At 32.2% G+C, this 20,791-nt stretch overlaps 1 protein-coding gene across 3 annotated transcripts in view; it reads left to right on the plus strand.

The window, feature by feature from the left end:
- Positions 1-42: 42 nt before the first annotated feature.
- The window catches only part of SATB1 (SATB homeobox 1), a 113,641-nt gene continuing 92,892 nt past the window's right edge, over positions 43-20,791 (plus strand). The window contains exons 1-2 of one of the 3 annotated variants that reach the window (XM_058183457.1): positions 88-181; positions 1,069-1,215. The gene's annotated coding sequence lies outside the window, so the exon portion shown is untranslated. Of the gene's footprint in view, positions 182-797; positions 813-1,068; positions 1,216-20,791 lie in introns of those variants that run through there. The other 2 variants (XM_058183458.1, XM_058183456.1) reach the window with 2 other exon arrangements.

Genomic DNA, 20,791 nt, shown 5'->3' on the forward strand with positions numbered 1-20,791 from the left:
GGAGGGGGGAGGGAGGGAGGGTGGCTGTGTGTGGGCCTCCCCCCTCCTCCTTCCTTCCTTTAAACGCCCACTCTTGATGGGTGAAAAGGCAACTTGAAGTTCAGTGCAATTAACTTCGCCGGCGCCTGGGAAGCTGAAGGTGTCGCCCAGCCTCGCCCGCCCTCTCGCCGCGCTCTCATGAGTAAGTTCGTCTTCTTCTACCTTTTCCCCTCTCCCCATCCCGCCTTCGTTTTAGGTATGCTGCACCGACCGGTCACTCCCGTCACACCTATTTTTAAGTTTTTTAGGAACTTATTGTTGTGGACAGTCCATTTCGGTCGGCGACTGACAAAGCATGGAAATCCGATGGGAGGGAGGGATGTAGAGTCCTCTAATATTTGTTCTGAGATGTCGGGATCGGCTCTTAAGAGGAATCATCCTAGCCTCTTCTTTCTTTATTTCCAATAAAGGGAAACTCTACTACAATAGCTTGGTCTGGTGGAAAGCGGCTTGCAGACGCGCAAACACCTGCTTCGCGCTCCGTCGTCTTGCCGCCGCCTCCCAAGCCAAGAAGTTTGCAGGCGAGGTCCTTGGCAAGTTTGCTTGGCTCCGCCGTTCACTGTAATTCAGAAGTTTGGCTCAGTTCATAAGTTTCAAGCCCGGGGCCCCCGGGGATGGAGGACGAAGGGAGGGGGGAAGCGAGGGAGAGAGAGGTGCTTGCGGGATGCTTGCGGGTGGGAGGACAAATGGTGCGGGGAGGAGCGGGACAGTGAAGGCAAAGGGGGGGCGCGTCAACGCGGCGACGCACTTCGTTCTGCCACCGCGTCGTGAAAGTGAGGGAGTTTTAAAAGATTTATATCTCAGCTGTTTGTATGACAGGGGGAAAGGATGTATCCTGCAATATCGGGCAGAGATCAACTTGGGGTGTTTGTTGGCAGAAACGGGCTGGGGCTTTGCGGCTGGGGAACAGAGAAGGGGGGCATTTGGCCTGCCACTGACCTCCAGAAGGTGGCTCCTCATACAGGTGTATCTCCCTCTCTCCGCGTGAGGTCCTCCTTTCGTTCTCACAGTCCTGCCTCTTTTTTGCAGGAGGGGGAGCCCGGTGGTCTCCCAGGAGCTAAAAAGGTAATGCAGTTTCCTTTTGATGCTAACCTGTAGCAAAGCTGGTGCTGGGAGATCACTGAAGGGGCAGCTGGATCGCTTGCCTCTGTGGAAATGTTTCTGCAAAGTTACTCGGTATGTGGGCTCTTTTTTTCGGCGGCGTTTGACCACGTGGAAATAGAACTGTTGCTGACATGCATTATTAAATCGTATCGGTTGTGTTATCTAGAGTCAGTGCCAAAGTTTGGCGTGCTTGTCAAAGCTTCTTACATTTTTGTCCCTCTCTGAAAAGCTTTGGCAACTTTTGAGAGGCGTCTCTGAAAAGCTTTGGCAATGACAGCTAATGTGCCTGAGTTAAAATGTCTATTTTAGTGAAGAAGCCCTTTGCCTCATTGAAAGCTGCGATTAGTAGCTTTCAGTGTATTGACAGATTATTTTAAGATTACTCTTTTATTCAACCTTGCTTTATTTTATAGGCAAAGCATGAAAAAACATCTAGAATATAAGAGTGGAGAACTGGGACCTCTATTGCTATGCCTTTTTGAAGGAACTAATTTAGAAGCCACTCTTTATATTCTCATAATATTATTTAGATCTAGTACATTCATATACTTCTGCTCCAGACTACTGGCAGAAATTAGCAAAGAGGCTTACATTTTTGACAAATGTGCAGACAAGAATATCATTAATCGATGTTTTAAATCTTAACAACCTAAGCATCTGTTACAAAACAAATTTAATATATTTACTCTGTTTTTCTCACATTGTTAAGAAAGGTTATACTATGTGTAAAATTTCAGTTTTAGTTGGCAAAAGGAATTGATTGGATATTTCACTGTTCTTCAGGAGCGTTTACAGCAGTCACCAGATATGGAAGACTTAATTGCAACACACTCTTAAATAATAAAAAAAGCAATCAATATTAACATAACTCAGAAGCTCAGTATACCTCACTAAGTTTAGGCATAGCATAAATTTTGCTTTCTAAATGTCTGCCAGCATTCACATGAGTTGGGAGACATCGTGACAGACAAAGAGAAAGGTACAAAGCAAACATGTAAGAAAATACTTTGGAATTAGAATACACTGTAAATACATTTAGCACTTTGCACTTTATGAAGTGTTTACAGAAATCAATGGCTTATAAATGAAAAAGATACCAAAAGATATTTGCTTTATATATCCTAACAAAAACTAGAATGGAAAAACAATACAAATATATCTGTAATAGTGTTTTTTCTTTTCTTTCTTGGAAATTAAAATATGTAACAGTAGTTATATGTACTAATACCTGTTTCTTAGTGATAAAACATGTCAATGGAATGGGCCTAAAATAGAAAATTTCAATTCTCATGCATTTAACCATAGATCTTTTAAACTGCATTGTAATTTCTTATGGGAATCTTTTTACAACTGCATAATTTAGAAGAATTTCAGAATTCTACCTGTTCCCTAAGGTATATTAATTTAATAGAGAACATATGCCACTTTATTCCAATTCTGAACTGGAGTTTGATATAGAAAAATTATTTTGGCATTCAATTTGTGTTAAGACTTATGCTAGATAAGTAAGGAAAAACTATATATAACCTTTAAAATGTCATTCATTATTAAATGCCTCATGAGAACTATGTAGCTCCAAATCACGTAAGTACAAGGAAGTTCCATCACTTTTTCAAATCCAAAAATGAATACTTTTGCAAACCTTAGAAGAATCTGAAAATTAAATTTTCATAATTCTATTTAATAACAATGCTCAAGAAAATTTGGCCTAGTTTACGTGATTAATCTATTCCATTGTAACATAATTTAACTATATCTATATTAATAACAATAATAGAGATAATTATTCTAGTATGAATATACATGCTGTACAAAATTCACCCAGTCTCTAGAGTCCAGTCTGCTCTGACAAGAGTGCTGTATAAATTTTTCAAAAATGTCTTCACTGATATGTAATGATAGTTGTATTTTATGTGTATTATTACAGATTTTTAGTTTCCATTAAAAATCCTAAATGCTAAATCATACATTCTCTACAGTACGAGGGTCACCAAATACTTATAATATTTAAGTCACCATCAAATGTCTAACCTCCTTCACAGCCAGGTAACCTGGAATTGTTTTTCCCTCTCTCATGTTTAGTCTTATATTAGTATCTATTTTTGGTTGGTGAAGCAAAGGGTACCTTTGTAAAAAAAATCTTATTTGTTACTTCTATTAACATTAATGACTAACCAGGTATTGAGTTGATAACCAAGAGCGGTGTTTTGCTTAATTAAATTATTATACTTGGTTTCTAAAGAGAATCCTTACCTGTAAATTATATGATTTTATTATTTTTGTCCACCTGTACGTGTTTCTCATTTGTAACATTTCCATAAATAGGCTTGATTTCTAGAATACAAGAGAGAATCTTCTGTCAAGTATAAATGTGATTTTACTATAATGGGCACAGGATCTTGGTCATCTTGTTCTGGTTGAGGAATAAACACTTCTGATTTAAAGCCATTATACATCTAGTCTTTATTTATCTTACATTAAACTAACAGAGCATCAATCACAGGAAAAATATTACTTTCCTGAAGTAAATACTAGTTTATAAGTGAGTGCATGTATTTATATCCCTGTCTCCACTAAATAATGGCTCTGTCTTCTTTTTAATATCTACCTGGCAGTATTAACCATGGCAACTAAGTCTTTCTTGTTAGCATGCAGAAAAAAGTTTTGCTATTTGTACCAGGAGTAACTTAAAGAAAGATTCCATGGGAATCACAATATCTAAGTGGTGAATCTTAAGAAAAATAACATGACTAGCAAGTTACACAGTATCTTTATGAGCTGCTGAAGATAGGGGCAGAAGCATATTATTAATAACTGAAAGCACATATGTGTAAGTGAGGAAAAACGTTCAGCAAATCTGTCATCATGAAATCCAATGCATTTTAAACAAAAATGCCACTTAAAATAAAGTTAGTGCAGTTTGCAAAAGCCATTTACAAAGCTAGGTTTCTATATTAAGTTAAATTTTATTTTGAAATGTGAGTCTGTGTTTGGTATAAAATACGATTAAATCTATTCCTATTGTAACACATATAATGAAACCATCCTACAGGATAAGATGGAATCCTCTTGCCGAGTTTGTAGATTCTGTATAATATATTTCATCTTTAGAATTGAAAAACAAATTTAGATTTAATTTACAATTGGAAATATCATTTAATATTAATTTGTTGACATAATTAAGATTGTTTTAAAAAGTATTGTGTGATCATTGTTCATACATATTAACATATCATCTTAAAATATTTAAGCCTTTTAATATAATTACTTCAGTAGTGTTCAATAACAAGCAGCCTATTGTCATCTATCTACCCATTTTTTTAAAAAAAAAAGTTACAATGAGTATTACCTTCAGCTTCTGAAATGCAAAGCTAAAATCCAAATAGCCAAAATATCATCCAACCATACGTATTTGGCTACTTACCTGTGTACCAGTTTATCTATCTTAGTATTTATCTGCTGTACACTTGTTTGGACACTTCAATTCCAGGGCATGGTATGTTGAATATGTTCACAGCAATAGATTTGCATGTAAAATCAAATATTATCACCTATTATCAAAACTTCAGATTATCAGTGCGTTGATAATGTTGTTCACAAAGCAGTCTATATGTGTTAATAATTCATAACAATACATTGAACACAATAAAAAATGTCAACCAGAATTTTATCCACAGGACACCCACTGCATACTCATCCTCCAAATAAAATTAAAATATATTATTCCAAGCTTCAGATTTCCACTTTCTCTAATTAATATATGCTATAATCTGAATTTAAAAATTCTTTTTCAAGGATTGATTTTATATCTGGCTGAATAGCAAAACTTTCACAGATTTCCATTTTATTTATTGACATGCAACAGTTCTTAATATCTTTAAAAAATAAACTGAGTTTCAGACTTTAATATTTTCTATATTAAATAAGTATATACTAAGATATCCATTTCACTTCTTACGATAATTCTTAGTAAATAGATATTTTATTTTCAAGTAGATTAAATACAACTTCTAAAATAAGTAATATGCTTGATATTATTTCCTTCCATATTACAAGATAATCTTCGGATAATCAACAACAAAAATTAACTGCAAGTTATTGTTACAACAAATAAAAGCCAGCATCAAAAGATTTTTCTTGCAAGTGAAAATAATATTTCTCAATAGTTAGGGTTAGGCTATAGAAAGGCAATGTTCTTAGTGCAATTATATACGAGGAAAAATTCTTGCCAGAAATCAATATAAACATTAACAGAACAGGTTTTAGCATTTCAAATTATAAAACAGAAACTAATAAATATGCTTATGATTGAAAGAAGTTTGTGCTTCAATATGTAAACATTCTCTAGCTTTGAAATGTAAAAAAAGTGCTTTTCTTACAATTCAGTGACTTGAATTTATCCTTTATTATAAGCATTTTAAATATGACCTTACGATCAGTATTCTACATAGTTTTTAAATTATATTTCTTGACTGGTGTAATATGTGGCTTGTGGCTTCACACTGGGAATGGAAACCTACCCAGAATGTGAATTAGTGGAGCATTAAGAGTAGCATGTACTGATATGCTGGAGTGGAGGTGGTACTTTTATAATGTAATGTTTTGGAAAAAAATTTACGATGCCATAAGGCATTAATATATGTACCATTGTACATCTCTACATGTGCTCACATGTAAAAATAAGATTACAATTAATACTCCACAAAGCACAACATGTTTCTATTTTAACTTACAGGTTGAAGTTTAAAAATTACAATAGTCATAGCATAGTATGCATTACTACTATCTGACTTAGTACTTTTTTCTCAGTTCATGTTTAATTCTATGATAGTATACCATACTATAGTTTCCATGGTTCTTATACCACATAACTGAACTATTGCTTTCTACAAATGGTCATGCAACCATTTTGAAGATAATAGATTTGCAATACTTTTCTAGGAATAGGAGGCACTGATTCAAGGAAATGTATTTTTGAGGTGAGTTCCATTGTTTTATTATAAGGCTGAAGACCTAGGTCGCATAGAATGTTTTCTAATTAAATAAAATTAAAATGTGTCTACTTGCTACTTTGCTTGTGAAACAGCCTCTTTTTTCCTTTTTTCCCCACTTTTGAGATCACAGAGCGCCATTTCCAATTGAGAAGTATCTAGGATACATATGGTTTTCACAGGAATTTCTCATACGGAAAAGGATTCTTTTTTTAGTCTGTAATCTTGGATATTTCACTTAACATTTGTGTACCCATAACATGACATTTAATACAGTAGATATGCTTGTGAGAATTTGAAACATCAACATCAATAAAACAGTTTTAATGTTACTTTAGGGCTATCCATCTTTTTAGTCTTGTAAAAGGATGAATAGGGCAAACGTTTTGCACAGTAGGCAAACGTTTTGCACTTTTGAAGAATAAATCTTAAAAAATAGCAATATTATAATTTTTCCACCTAACATTCTAGGACCTTTTCCTCATTACTTGCTATAAACTTATTATACTGCAGTTCCCAAACCATCTCTTAGCATAGGTAAATACACAAGTGAACTTTGCGGAAAAGTAATATATATTCTACATATTGATTACTGAAATTAGATAGTGTTAATTGTGCTTATAAACGAATAAAATATAGATTTAGCCACATATTTTGAAGCTATAATTATTTGTAAATTTTCTTACATGCACTGTATCTTTTTTATAAACCAACTGCATCTTTATAGAAAACATATTTTTCAGATTGCATGTAATATGAACAGAAGGCTCATTTTGATTTACAAATCTTTTATAGTGTTTAAATCTATGTAGAAACAAAATTTTCCTGTGAACTTTATAAAGCAAGAACTATTTATTTACTATCTATTATTTAGGATTCTTGAAATAAATTGCATGTAACTGTATTACTTTGATTCACTAAACTAATTTTTCTTTGGAGTCCCTAATGTAGAAAAATAGTTACCCAACTTTATATTAAAAAGGAATTAACTTGTGAGATAACTACTTTTGAGCAATTATTTCTTTGACCAGGCCTTCCTATTAAGATTGTTGTATTAATTATATATGGTTTAGTAATTCTTCTTTCACCTATTAAAAGTAATATTATTTTATATTGATTTTATCATATTATAGTTTAATTATATTAGAAAAAGTTTCACAATATATAATAATGGGAATATATTAAGCAAATATTGTACATATAAACTTAAAAAAACTTTTTAATATTAATCTTGACATCTTTAAATGTCAGGATGTTTTGCTTATTGTTGCTTAGAACTGCAGTATTTCTGTATCCTGAAATAACTTTCTTTCTGTGATGTAGACTTTAAAAGTTTCAGGCATTTTTTTAAAAATCTGTTTTTAAGTTCTGTTTCCTTAATGACTTAACCCTTGCTTAAATTTTTCTTTTCAACAAATTATTTTATCCATATTCTCAGGACTGGATTTAACAACACAGTCCAAATAAGACAAAATAAGGGTAATTTATCTTAATCTGGCTATTTTATATATACATATATTGATGGAAGGTAGCTTGTTTTGAATCTGCAGCCTTGATGTTATTCCGGGACAGGCATGGAAATAATTAGAAATGCTGTCAGCTTTGTGAGAGAATTGCATGAATTTCCCTGTCAGACGATCATCTCTGTGTTCAGTTTCAAAGTGTGACTATTAAGTAAGGCATTTTTAAAAAAACATTGCCTTTGTAAAGTTAGAAAAATAGCTCAGCTGCTAATCAGGTGAGATCCGTGGCCTGTATTCTGAAGTGTGTCGGGTCTTCCTAGAATCTAGGCAGGGTACATAGTATGATTTCTTGTAACCGCATGGTTTCATTTCACTGAATTTGTAATTTCATTACTGATTATATATAAGCTGTTCATTCATTGAAGGAAGCTTGCTATTTTAAATTTTATCTTTCTAGTGTGCTTCAAAATACACTCTAAATTCTGTATCAATTCCAAAATATTATCTTCTAGTCTAGAGATCTTTTAGGAAAAATTAACCCAACAGAATGGATAGTTCTTATAGTTCTATAGATGTAATAGATGCATCAAAACAGCAAACTATATTCATGGCATATAGAATACGTGTTTCAAAAATCATTGTTGTATTTTCAGCCTGTGTTTTGCATATAGACTGTTTCTTTAAAATTGCTGTCTCCTCTATTTGCCCTATTAATTGTTGATATGTTGCCATCCATGAGACAAAAATTAGAGCTGTAATTAAATAATCATGTGATGCTCCTTAGTGCCAGTGAAAGCAAACTCATTTTTTCAGACCCTGATGGTCACTGATTATTCTATTACTACTAACTTGCTTTATTTATTCATTTTTGTAAACAGTCATGTATGTTAACTACTTGACTTCCTTTTAAAATTAAAAAATGTAAGAAAATTATATCAGTTAATTGACTAGTCATTCATAGAGACTTAAAGAAAACTTGTATTTTCTGCTTTTGGTTACCTGATTGGGAGAACTACATTGGTGGTGTGGTTTATGTGCCATTTAATTTACACTGATGTTTGGCTGAGTTGGTTGTTTATGTGGATTGCCAAGAGAATTACAAAAGGCATAGGGTATTAAAATTCAGAAATGATTAAAATTGAAATAAAAGGATGCTGTTTCTTTGCCAGTATTCTGGCAGTCATAATGACACACAGAGATTAGTTTCCACCTTCATCTTTCCTTCTTTCTCATTTCCTCTTGTTTATTGTTGACACATTTTCTCTTATGTTTTTTTCCTTCTGATCTCTCTGTATCCTTCAGTTATTCCCCCATTTTTATCTCTTTTTAGTATAGTGAGCTTCTTTAACCTTCTTATTATAATAACATCATATCTTATCAATATTTAATCTCCAGATATTTTGAGATTTCTCAAAACCCAGGTCACTTCTGTTAAATGAGGGGATGTTGCTTTTTCTTAAGTATCTTCCCTTTCTTTTGACAGTATAACTTGTAATGTTAAAACACATGTGTTAAGCTACTGCAGAAAAAAAGGAAATTTACCAGTCATGGAATAATCAGTTATGCATGAATTCAAATTTAACAGATGGATGCTGGGAGTTAAAAATTTCTCATTTGGCTTCTTGCTTTTTTCCCTGTTTTTACTACACCTGTCTCTTATGTACAGATAAACATCTAACATAGTTTACAGGGTTTTTAAAATATATAACTTAATATGTTTTCTTGCAAAAAATAAATTATCTGTTCCTTACCTTATATATTTAAAAAATATACACATTGCAAGTTTTATTAAATGTTAACTTGTGAAAATACAGCTTTTACAGTGTATGTTTAATTTCAAAGTTTAAATAATTTTTATCTCTAGTTTATTTATTCCAGCATTTTAGTTTGTATATATTGAAGAAAACATGTGCCTATGAAAGAGAAGCAGATACCAAAATGAAATGGACTATTGTCTAAACTATCTTGTTCAAAAAAGAAAAAAATCTGCATTTTATCAGCTCATATAGTATAGTGAGACATCCTAAAGGTTTCTCTAGGTAGTTATATAGCATATCACACTTTAGAGTAGGAAATTAATCTAGAGTAAAGCTCTTTAAATATTCCATTTAATTGCATGATTTATTGTGAAACCTTTATGCATGTTTATCTACAACAAATAACGTAATTATTTTGGCATTCCCACCATGCATTTAAGGTTACTGTGTTAAATTAAAACACAAGGGAGAAATCTTCAGATATTGCTAAACCAGAAAGTCTCATAAATCCAGACAATGGTGAGGAAAACTTGAAATTTTAATTTGGCAGCATCTGTAGACTAGAAGTTCTCTAAATTTTCAAAGTCCACCGAAGGCCATCACTCTGCTAAACAAATAATTCCCTCAACACTGTCAAACTATTTACTAAATCTGCACTACTATTAATCTTCGCATCGTTCCCATCACCAATCTCTTTCCACTTATGACTGTATGACTGTAACTATGTTGCTGGTAATCCTTATGATTTATATTGATATATTGACCATAATTTGTGTTGTAAATGTTGTACCTTGATGAAGGTATTTTTTCTTTTATGTACATTGAGAGCATATGCACCAAGACAAATTCCTTGTGTGTCCAATCACACTTGGCTAATAAAAAATTCTATTCTATTCTAAGTCCAGAAAAGTACGACATGTCATTCTAGTATTTCTTTAGCTTGAGCAGCCTTAGAAGATTATCTATGCATCTGTTTTGATGTTATAAAAAAGAAAAAAATCTTGTTTATCGAATTTTAAAACAATCAACTTTTGAAAACTCTATTGCTTTAAATATAGCCCAAAATACCATCATATGCATGTAAACTAAAATTCAGTAGGTTTTATTCCCTAGTAAAGATATTTGGTTCACTGGCCATGGACTATTTAGTTACTCTTACTTCTTTAGTATGCCAATCAAAATACCAACAAATACATGGTATTGTTAAACAATATTTGTTGCTCGTTTAGTAATTTAAAATCAGGGAAGGCCTATTTGTGGGAAAATAGGCCTTCCCTAAAGCTCTATCTGTGGAGAAATATGCCTTACATTCATGCTTCGACACATAAAAAGGGTATATGTTAGGAAAACTAGTGCTTATGTGGAGTTTTGAAGCTCAGTATAATTGGGCTTCAAAATTCCATATGAGCACCACATATTTTTAAATTTTATAGTCTAGACCTGTTAAACTGGAATAAATTTAATGTAGATTTTATATTGTAGTTATATGCCTTAAATACGTTGCAAAGCCTGAAAGGATTTTTATGGAAATAAGCGGTGGACATATACAATCAGTGTTATTGAATAAAGTGTTAATTGATCAGTCTTAAGAGAAAAGCTAAACTTTGAAGAAACTAAAATTATCCACCTTGGATATCCCATTTCTAATTACCTATCCAACTTAATTGCTATTCAGATCAGGTATTCTTCATCAGAATTAATTACTCCAAAACATTCTGCTATCATTATTAGCAGGCAATATTGTTAGAAGCAATATGTTGATGGAATAACAAATCATTAATTTATTTGATTATTGACCTAACAGTTTGATGCTTTAAAGCAAATAATCATTTTCCAACTGCTCTTGACAGATATAAAAGCTTTTTTAAAAAAAAAATACATTTGATCCATAAAAAGTCTTCAGGATACTTATTTACCATACATTTTACAGTCTGTATTTTAACTTGTGTCTTCATTGGGCTCTAGTATGGAGAATTTAAAATCTCTCTCTGGAATGGTTTGTAATAGCTTAAAAGTAGGATGGATATTTTATTTAAATGATAATAATTAAAATGATAATCTCTTTTTTCCCAGATTTTTCTTATGTATACTGCACTTATACAATTGCTACACAAAACATAATATTACTGCAATCTATTAGATATTCTATTTCAAGTCAATATCAAAGAATCTGTTTTTAACTAATGTGTAAGTCTTTGTACTTGTACCCTCATTTACACACTGAATAAAAACTGATTTGTCCTGTTTAAGGATATATTGTGCATAGTGTTACAATCTGGCTGTTCTGCTTCTTCAACATCCATTCTCTGTTTAATAAATAAAAAATTTGGAGAAAATTGCACATTTAACAGACATGTGCTTATTAATATGCTAATATAGAAAATATAGTTCAAAATACAGCAAAAGAACTCTCTTAGTTAAAAATTTGTATATACATAGCACCAGTGGACATTACTGTCCTATTTTTAAAAAAAGGTTTAAATAGGATTTTTAAAAAAAACTGTAATAGGGCAATCCATTCAATAAATAGTACTTTATTAGGAATTATTGTGTTGTTTTTTAAAAAGCAAATACTGTTGTTCCCTCCAATAAGTAATATCACTTTAAATACCTAATTAAATACTCTAAGCCATAATGTGGTTTGTTTCTTTTGCTATTAGCACAATAAATAGACACTCTTATTGTGTCTTAGCATTGTGTTTAAAGAAGGATTATTTGGCCAATAATATTTAATATTTTGTTATAAACCCAGCATTAAAAGTCTGAAGACAGATTAAATCAAGCAGGGAAAAAGCATGAATATGGTTTGCAGACTGAATATGGTTTGCAGGAGGGCGTACCTGTAAATATGCTTCTCTTTTATCAATTCTGTCAATAAACTGCACCAGGTTATTCTTTTTTTCTTAATAGCTGATATGTATAAGAATTTCTCCCCAATCCCAAGAGTTTCAAATGTTTCCCACTAATATCAAAAATTATGCAAAGTGGCATTACCTAAAGGATTATTGTTGGAGAATGAACATTATGACATTTTAAGATGGCAGTGGAAGTTTTTGAAAAAAGTCACTGCTGGAGAGTATAAAGGACTAATCTTATTCATTCCAAAAGCAGTTTCCCATGCTGCCAATATATGATTACTACTGTGCGGTCTACATAAGGCTCTCAGAAACTGCAATTGGTATAAAATGTGGCAGCTTGTCTATTTCATATATTTATTTCTTATTAAATATATGTTAATCAATTAACAAGTAATATTCATAACGAATGTATTGTTAATTTGATTTTACTGACTATTATGTAAACTATATAGAAAATATGTGTTTTGTCCTCAATCAGTAGAAAAGAGAAAATACAGCTATACATAATAACACTATCTAAATGGTTAGGGGACTCCGCAAATCTACAGAAACGAACATAATACATATCCTACTAATAGCAATAGAAGGCGCTGCACTGAGAAGACATATCCTTATGACACCATCTTTCTTTCATCCCTTATCCACTGGTGAGGCCGTTTTGATTTTAAAGTAGTGTTTTTCCTCTTTTGTGGTGAGTGTAAATCAATAAAGTTTTATCCTGACTCAAGACTTGATTTAGTTATTTAGGCTTCATCAGTCAATGCCTGATACTTGTCCAGTTCCTATGGGCCCTTGTGGTGCTGTGCTAAAGCTTGCTCTTCATGGCCATCTTGGTTTAGGTTACCAGAAAGATTGGATGCCTGGCTTCCACAGAGACATCATCTTATTTAAAGACTGGTTGATGCTGCTTATTTAAACATATATAATGTTTGATGGAAGAGAATTTAACACCAGAATTAAGATGCATTTTAATGAAAAGTCAATGGAATCTGGGAAAGAAAGCCTGATACTATTTTCTATTTTCAATTCTATTGATAAACCTGAGTCCCAATTGATAGGTCTGGAGGTAGAGTATAGTCCCAAGATGAATCAGGAGGGAGCTTTCTGTATACATTATGCAAGTTTACCGCTTTGCCTCACATAGTACCTGCGCTCAACTGATTTGTCATACAGACTAGTTTTGAATATGGGTTTACTAATCTCCAAGAACATCAGTTCAGAAATAGCATGACTTGTTACTTGGGCAACTTGAGAGGAAGCCTCTCTTCCAGCACATACCTAGGCCCACTGTGCTTTATTTTGAGAAATTATAGTGATTTTTCTTGCCAATTGGTGACAACAGTTGGGAAGAGAAGGCAGCCATGCAAACCCACCAATTGTTACCTTTAAATTAGCATATAGCACTAACTATAGAACATTAGTTACTGTTGTTCCTGCAATGAAATAGATCTTGTCCACTGGGGCAGCACAAATTATTCAGACAATTTAAGGCATGGAAAAATGTACTGTACATTAATGTGGCCTTGAGGAAGAACCCTGTATTCATCAAAAGGAATATATTAGGTGGGAGAAAACACAAGATTTAAACATGGAGTTGTTATGGATGAAATATCAAAGTAATTTAGTATTGAGGTCATCCAGATGCAGTCCTGATGATCCTGATACAAATCCACAAGGTTATTTGAAAAAAGAAAAAAAATTGAGAGGACAACAAAAAAGGAAATGGCGAAAAATGAGTGATTCTTCCTTTAAATTCACAAATCAATTGAATATATAGGCTGCAACCTTGCATCCATGTTTTTAACAGTAAAATCTTATACATTCTGTGGTACGTACTCCTAATAAACTTTTATAATTAAAGAAACAGTTAAGGGCATACCTGAATGCTAAAATATAAATTGGGCATCCTTTATATTTACTTTCAAAATAGAGCAAATTATTACAAATGAAGTTGTGTAAGTTAGCCATAAGAAAATATCAAATATATTGGGTATATCAAAATTAAATCACCAAAAGTGAAACTAGAAAGCATATCACATAATGAAAGAAGAACAGAGAGATTCACAGAAATAAAGAGGAGTTAATTTACATTATTAAAGAAACTATAAAAGGCTGTACTACTTCTTTTAAGAAAATAGAAGAAAACCAAAAAAATAAATGAAAAATAATGGGACAAGGAAGAAGAGGGGACAATAGGGAAAAAAATAACGTTATTTTGAAAAATCATGAATCTTTTCCAAAATGGCTGGATAGCATCTTTCAAGAAAAAAATTAAACATTTTGTCGAACAATGGTGAACACTACTATTGTTGAGAAGCTTACTATTTAATAAAATGTTTTTATTTATATAAATTAAAAAAATATGAGATTTTTAAAAAAATAAACAATATGAAATGGACATTCTTTTAGTTAATATTTTTTAAATCCATATCATAATATATTCTGATAATCTTTTCACAAGATTGATATGAGAACATGTGCTTTTGTTTATTATTTAAAAAATGTTACCATAGTGAGGAATAAATATATTTTTCTAACAAGAATTGGAATGTTTATGCAAAGAAGGCTATCCTTTTGCTTCCCAAATTATAAATGATCTTCCCAAAATTATTTCTTTCCCTGTTCGCCCAAGCTCAAGGACAACAGCAAAATCCAATCCATCTTTTATATGCTTCCATCTAATGGACAGAATTTTACCAAACTGAAGTTATAACTATCTACCTACTAGATATATTTTAAGAGATTTTAGGGTGTGATTACCCTGAACTTCTCTCCCCTCCACCCCAGTCCTGTTCAGTTTAGGCCTGTTTAGTGTCTTAATCTGGGCATCTCTCTAGGAAAGCTCTGTATTGCCACATTTTCCCCCCATTGCTCCTGCAGATTTACATTCCATCACGCTCCCCAATTACTAACTTAAATAAATACCCTATGTATTATCTAATGTAAAACATAGCATTTGAATATGTAATTATTTTTCATGAGTAAATACTATGTTCTGTAAGAGTATGTTAAACAAAAAAATCACTATAAATTGCCAATATGCAAGACATTAATTGCTGTATTAGACTAGAATAGGAAGTTGTAGAATATGCTAGAAGGCAGTAGCAATCTATCTTTAGATCATGCCAAAACTATTATACTGATGTATTTATGTAATTTACTCAGAGTCAAGCTCAATATGAATATAATTTAACCTGCCCATAAATATCTATTTATGCTATATTTATAATTATTTGTATTGATACATTGTATGTTATAAATGTGAAATATTTTCAAATTTTGTAAACTCAAATAAAATGGAATTTTATTAATGGTAAATATGATGGGTACTATTTTGAATGAACAATACTATCGTATTACCAAACTGCATTCTTGCATGAATGAAAAACTGTAAGTATCAGGGCTATGTGTAATTCCCCTCCCTTCTCTTTTCAGTCTTCAAATTTAAAATTTTGCTCTCATTATTTGGCCTGTTGTGCCCCTGCGTCATACTTTAATGCCCAGCCAGGAAAGCAAAAACCATGTCCTCAGAAAGTATGGTCCTGGGCATCAAAAGTTGCCACTCCGTGCTTGAATCAGATATACCTAATTCAATATACTGAATTTAGATTAAGTGCACATGCAATGAAATTGATAGAGGAGATTCCTGTCGCTCCTTTTATATAACAGAAAACAATACTCATAGGATCAAGAAAAATGTTTTTTTGCTTTTCAGGCAAAAATTCATTAGGATTTGAAACATGATAATAAAAATTGCAATGAAAAAAAATGATATTGGAAATCCTGTTGTAGGCTACTAATGTGCAAAAGGTCAATAGAATTCAAACACGCATGTTTTGATTGCTTTGTGCTAGTGTTGGCTGTTTCCTATTATATACAACCTTGCATTTTGGTCTTTCCTATAGCTAAAAATAATTAAAGAAACAAAAAAATACAGGAAAACAATGAAAGAATTGTTTGCTTTGTACTTTCCAACTAAAGTTCAAACTGAACTTGTTTTTTCTATGAAAGCAAAACCTAACTTTTGTGCCTGATATTGGATGCAGATTCAAGGAACAGGGAGATGAAGGTCTAGTCTCCTATACACACACTTACAGGGACACATGCATACAAAGAACCATAGTAACCACATTCCAATTATCAGCTAAATTTAATTCCTGCGATCATCATAAACCAGATCAGATTGTGTCTACATCCAGATTGTACTCTGAAACCAACTAATTAATCAGCAATGATTAGAGGCTTTAGACAAAGTGAAATACATGTTTCAGAAAAATAAACATTTAAGTTTATAACACTTCATTTCAACTGATTTGAACATTATTACAATCTAATTGATTATAATATTAGTATTTTTGATTTGCAGAAATTTCTTCAGAAATCTCTATTTCATGCTTTTGAAATGTAGTAAGGCCAGTTAAGTAAGGATCAGGTTTTAATTGCAGCTGATTATTAGAATACTCAATCAGTTTAAAGCTTGCAGTTCTAATAAACTTACCTTATTCCAAAATATATTGTTATATATTCTTTACAAAACTATTTATTTTGGCATCATTATATGTTTTCACATGTCTGACTCCTATTGTTCCCGTGTTAGCCAGTTAATTTTATTCCACATTTTAAATAATTTCAAAAAAGCTATCCATAATAATGAAACAAATGCATTTTTGAGACAGAAAGAATGACTGAATTTAATTAGACCTGTTTTCAGGTATCTTTCAATCTGAGTTCATTAATAATCATTCTAATTTTGTTTTCCTTATTCTTAGTCACTTTAAATGTTCCCAGGGCAGATATTTAACGATTCATATAATAACAACAGTATAAATTTTGTTTTACATTTGTATTTTAATTACATAGATATCTTTATCCTTAATACTGCAAGTAGAGTTCTGTACTGTTACTTGAACTTTTTTTTAAAAAAAATAAAAACTACCAAGTAGGCCCCCTTTGAAAGAAGAAAATTGATAATTGCCTGTCAATGCTTCCAGGTTTTGCATATTCTTTGTGTGTGTATGTTTGTGGGCACGTACACACATGCACATGTGGAGTTTTATCCAGTATGGGCCAGAGTATTTACGTTATAAACTTGGATTTAAAATTAAAATGGATTGTTCTAACTAGTATGCAGATTACACTATTAAAGAATTTAAACTAAATTGAAACTCTTCAGATATGTTAATATTACCACCCACAAAAGTTCTATCAACCTGGCCATTGGTCCTAACACACCTGTTACAGCTTCAATTATTTATATAGCTGCTTATATTTAAAACGTCTTCGAAGTCTATTTTCAACTTTGGGGATTTTTATGAACTATATGTTGTGCGACTCACACAACTGATAATAGCACAAATGAAATTTCTTAATTGCATGGATTATAAACCTTTATAACCTTTAGTCAAGCTGCTTTCCTTAGTTTAACTTAAGCAGTTGTCTTAAAGTGAGTAAGTTGTAGTCTTGTACTGAATTTGTTTGGACTATTGACTCTTGATTTCCAGGGGAGTCATCTGAATTTTAATAAGTGCACGTTCATGAGATTTTTAGATAGATTTACAAATATGTTGATAGCTGAACTGCCTTGATTGAAAAGAATTATATTTCAAATAACACATAGTATGGAATCTTAGTGTTTGATGGCTATTTCACACATGGTAGTTACACTATTTCAAGTTAAAAGCACTGATTATGAAGATATGCATGAAAAATGTGCTGCATTAATTTTATGTGTTTATATTTGTGTATGCACAGACAGGCTGAATATTAACTTCTATATTCTGATCTTTCAAATAACTGCTGTGTTTCAAGCATCATACTCTTTATTTCTAATATAGTAATATATTCTGTGCGTTCCTGACTGCTATAAATATTTTATGTATTTCACCCCATTACCATTTTCTACACAGTCTATGGTGTTTATATCTACTTCAGTAGATGCCAGCCTATGTAACTGTGTATCTTCAATGCTTTGATTTGATATTGTACAAAGATACATGTATTTAATAGTTTTTTTAAAACATTTGCTAATTTATACCTTTTTTGTTTGAAACTTTCAGCATTGTTTTTCATTTTCCTTAAGAAAAATGTAACTCCTAGTTGCCAATTTAAGAAAACACCTTGTTCATATGACAGCCTATTTACTTTAAAAAAAATACTTGCATTTGAAAAGCAGAACAGTAATTTCTGCTAGTTAGGTATACATACATACATACATATCCAGAAACTAATTAACTGGCTGCATCTAGGCTAAAGGTCTTAAAATTTTAATTCATGTTAACTAACTAGCTTGCTTAACTAGCTTCTGGATACTAGGCAGTATATTTCCTATAGATTAATAAAAAAGTTTCTATCGTATTGGTTTGCATGGACTTGTTTTTTCCTTCTTTCTACCAACATGGCTTGCTTCTCACCTGATAAGAGCATATTCACTGTACCATTAATTTTGATAATTATTAGAGTAGCAAGTGCAGTATTTACTGTCCCATAGTATGATTGGTGTCTTCCCAATATAAAGTACTGTGGCAGGCTAACATCCTTTCTAACTTTCAATGAAAGTTAAAATTATTGATATACATATGTTTTTCCATCTTGAGTAATCCCAGTATGTAGGTTTCAACTCCCAAATTTCTTAAAACACCATGATCATTACTGAAAATGCCGGAAAATGAATTTTGACATATAGGATTAATGGGGTAATACACCAGATCCTATCAACAAGCTGTATCACAAAAATTGGCACTAAGTTGTAGAAAATGGTGATAATTTACTACTGTTAAACTTTGTTTTCTGAGATTTCTTTTTACTTTGTTTTCTTCTAATTTACTTATTCTTTTTCTGCACTTCGCATAACTCTCTATATCCTGAAAATAGTCTGATGGGAACATATGTAAGTACATATGTCAAAAAGACTTACAAAAGCTGTAAAATATTCTTTAAAAAAACCCAAATCAAAACAAATTATTATTATTATTATTATTATTATTATTATTATTATTATTATTATTATTATTATTATTATTATTAAATTTGTATACCGCCCTTCTCCCGAAGGACTCAGGGCAGTGAACAGCCAAAATAAAATACAAAAGAAACAATACATACAATACTAAAAAACAACCCTTAAAAAACTTATTCAAATGCCAAATTTAAAATGTAATAATGCCCTATAAAATTGACAGAAATTTCAAACCCATAAAATTAAATTAAAATTTTTTTTTAAAAAAAAATCAAGCCAGTCCAGCAAGGCGGAATAAATAGGTTTTAAGTTTGCGGCGAAAGGTCCTAAGGTCAGATAGTTGTCGAAGTCCAGGGGGAAGTTCATTCCACAGGGTAGGAGCCCCCACAGAGAAGGCCCTCCCCCTGGGGGCCACCAGTCGACATTGTTTGGCTGACAGCACTCTGAGGAGTCCCTCTCTGTGAGAACGCACCGGTCGTTGGGAGATAGAGGACGGCAGTAGACGGTCCGATAAGTATCCCGGTCCTAAGCCATGGAGCGCTTTAAAGGTAGTAACCAATACCTTGAAGCGCACCCGGAAGACGACAGGTAGCCAGTGCAGTCTGCACAGGATAGGTGTTACATGGGAGCTTCGAACTGCTCCCTCAATAACCCGCGCAGCTGCATTCTGGACTAACTGGAGTCTCCAGTTAATGGAATGGAAAATGGAATGAATTGATGTCGTGGCATACTTTTTACAATCTTTTAATCTTTGGCTGCAGAATTACTGCTTCAGCCTGATCTATCTAATCTAATAAGCATATAATTGTGTTTATTTTATATTTTATAAAAAAACCCATGCAATACTTCAGATCATTCAGATCATTATGGTTGTCCCATTTCCACATCATCTTTGCATTACTATAATTATTCATTCTCAGTTATTCTCTCTAACGATGGTAAACTTTGGTGCAGCACTGCAGAGAATTGGCACAAATCCTACAGTACCATTCTCTTGAGCAATTTTTCATTTATTTTTCACTGTAACTCCTCCCTACTTAAAAAAAGTGCAGGCATAAAGTTTGCCAATTTGACATTTTTGTCTATGTGAACAAAACAAATCTGCAACAAACCTGTGTTAGAGATCTGAACATCTGTGTTATATAAATCTCCTGCCCAATTTTTCTGTAAGGTAATAAGATTTCAAAGAAACAACCCAGGAATTAAAACCTATTGTAATTATTTTGACTGACATTTAAATGATTATACTATACATTAATCCATTTTTATTAATGAGTTCCTTGCATATATAACATGCAAGACACTTCATTAGGGTTATCATTGGAAAATTATTAATCAAGCTGAGCCATAGGTTATTGGAGCAAGTTACCACTACTGAATTGCCTTTATTAAGGATTAATTTTATCTAATAATGGCTTTATGAATACACAACCTTAGTTAAGAAAACTATGGAGTATAACTTTTGTATGTGTAATACTGTTTTGTAAGAACTAATCAATGAAGCCCATTTCAATCTTAAAACTGGTAGCGTTTCCATTTGTCTATTCAAGCATTTAAGGCCAAACTTGGGTACAGGGGCAAATAAAATAGCTAATGGTGCTGCTGGTGTGTATATGTATTATTA

The sequence above is a fragment of the Ahaetulla prasina genome, chromosome 4, assembly GCF_028640845.1.
Source record: "Ahaetulla prasina isolate Xishuangbanna chromosome 4, ASM2864084v1, whole genome shotgun sequence".
Lineage (NCBI taxonomy): Eukaryota > Metazoa > Chordata > Lepidosauria > Squamata > Colubridae > Ahaetulla > Ahaetulla prasina.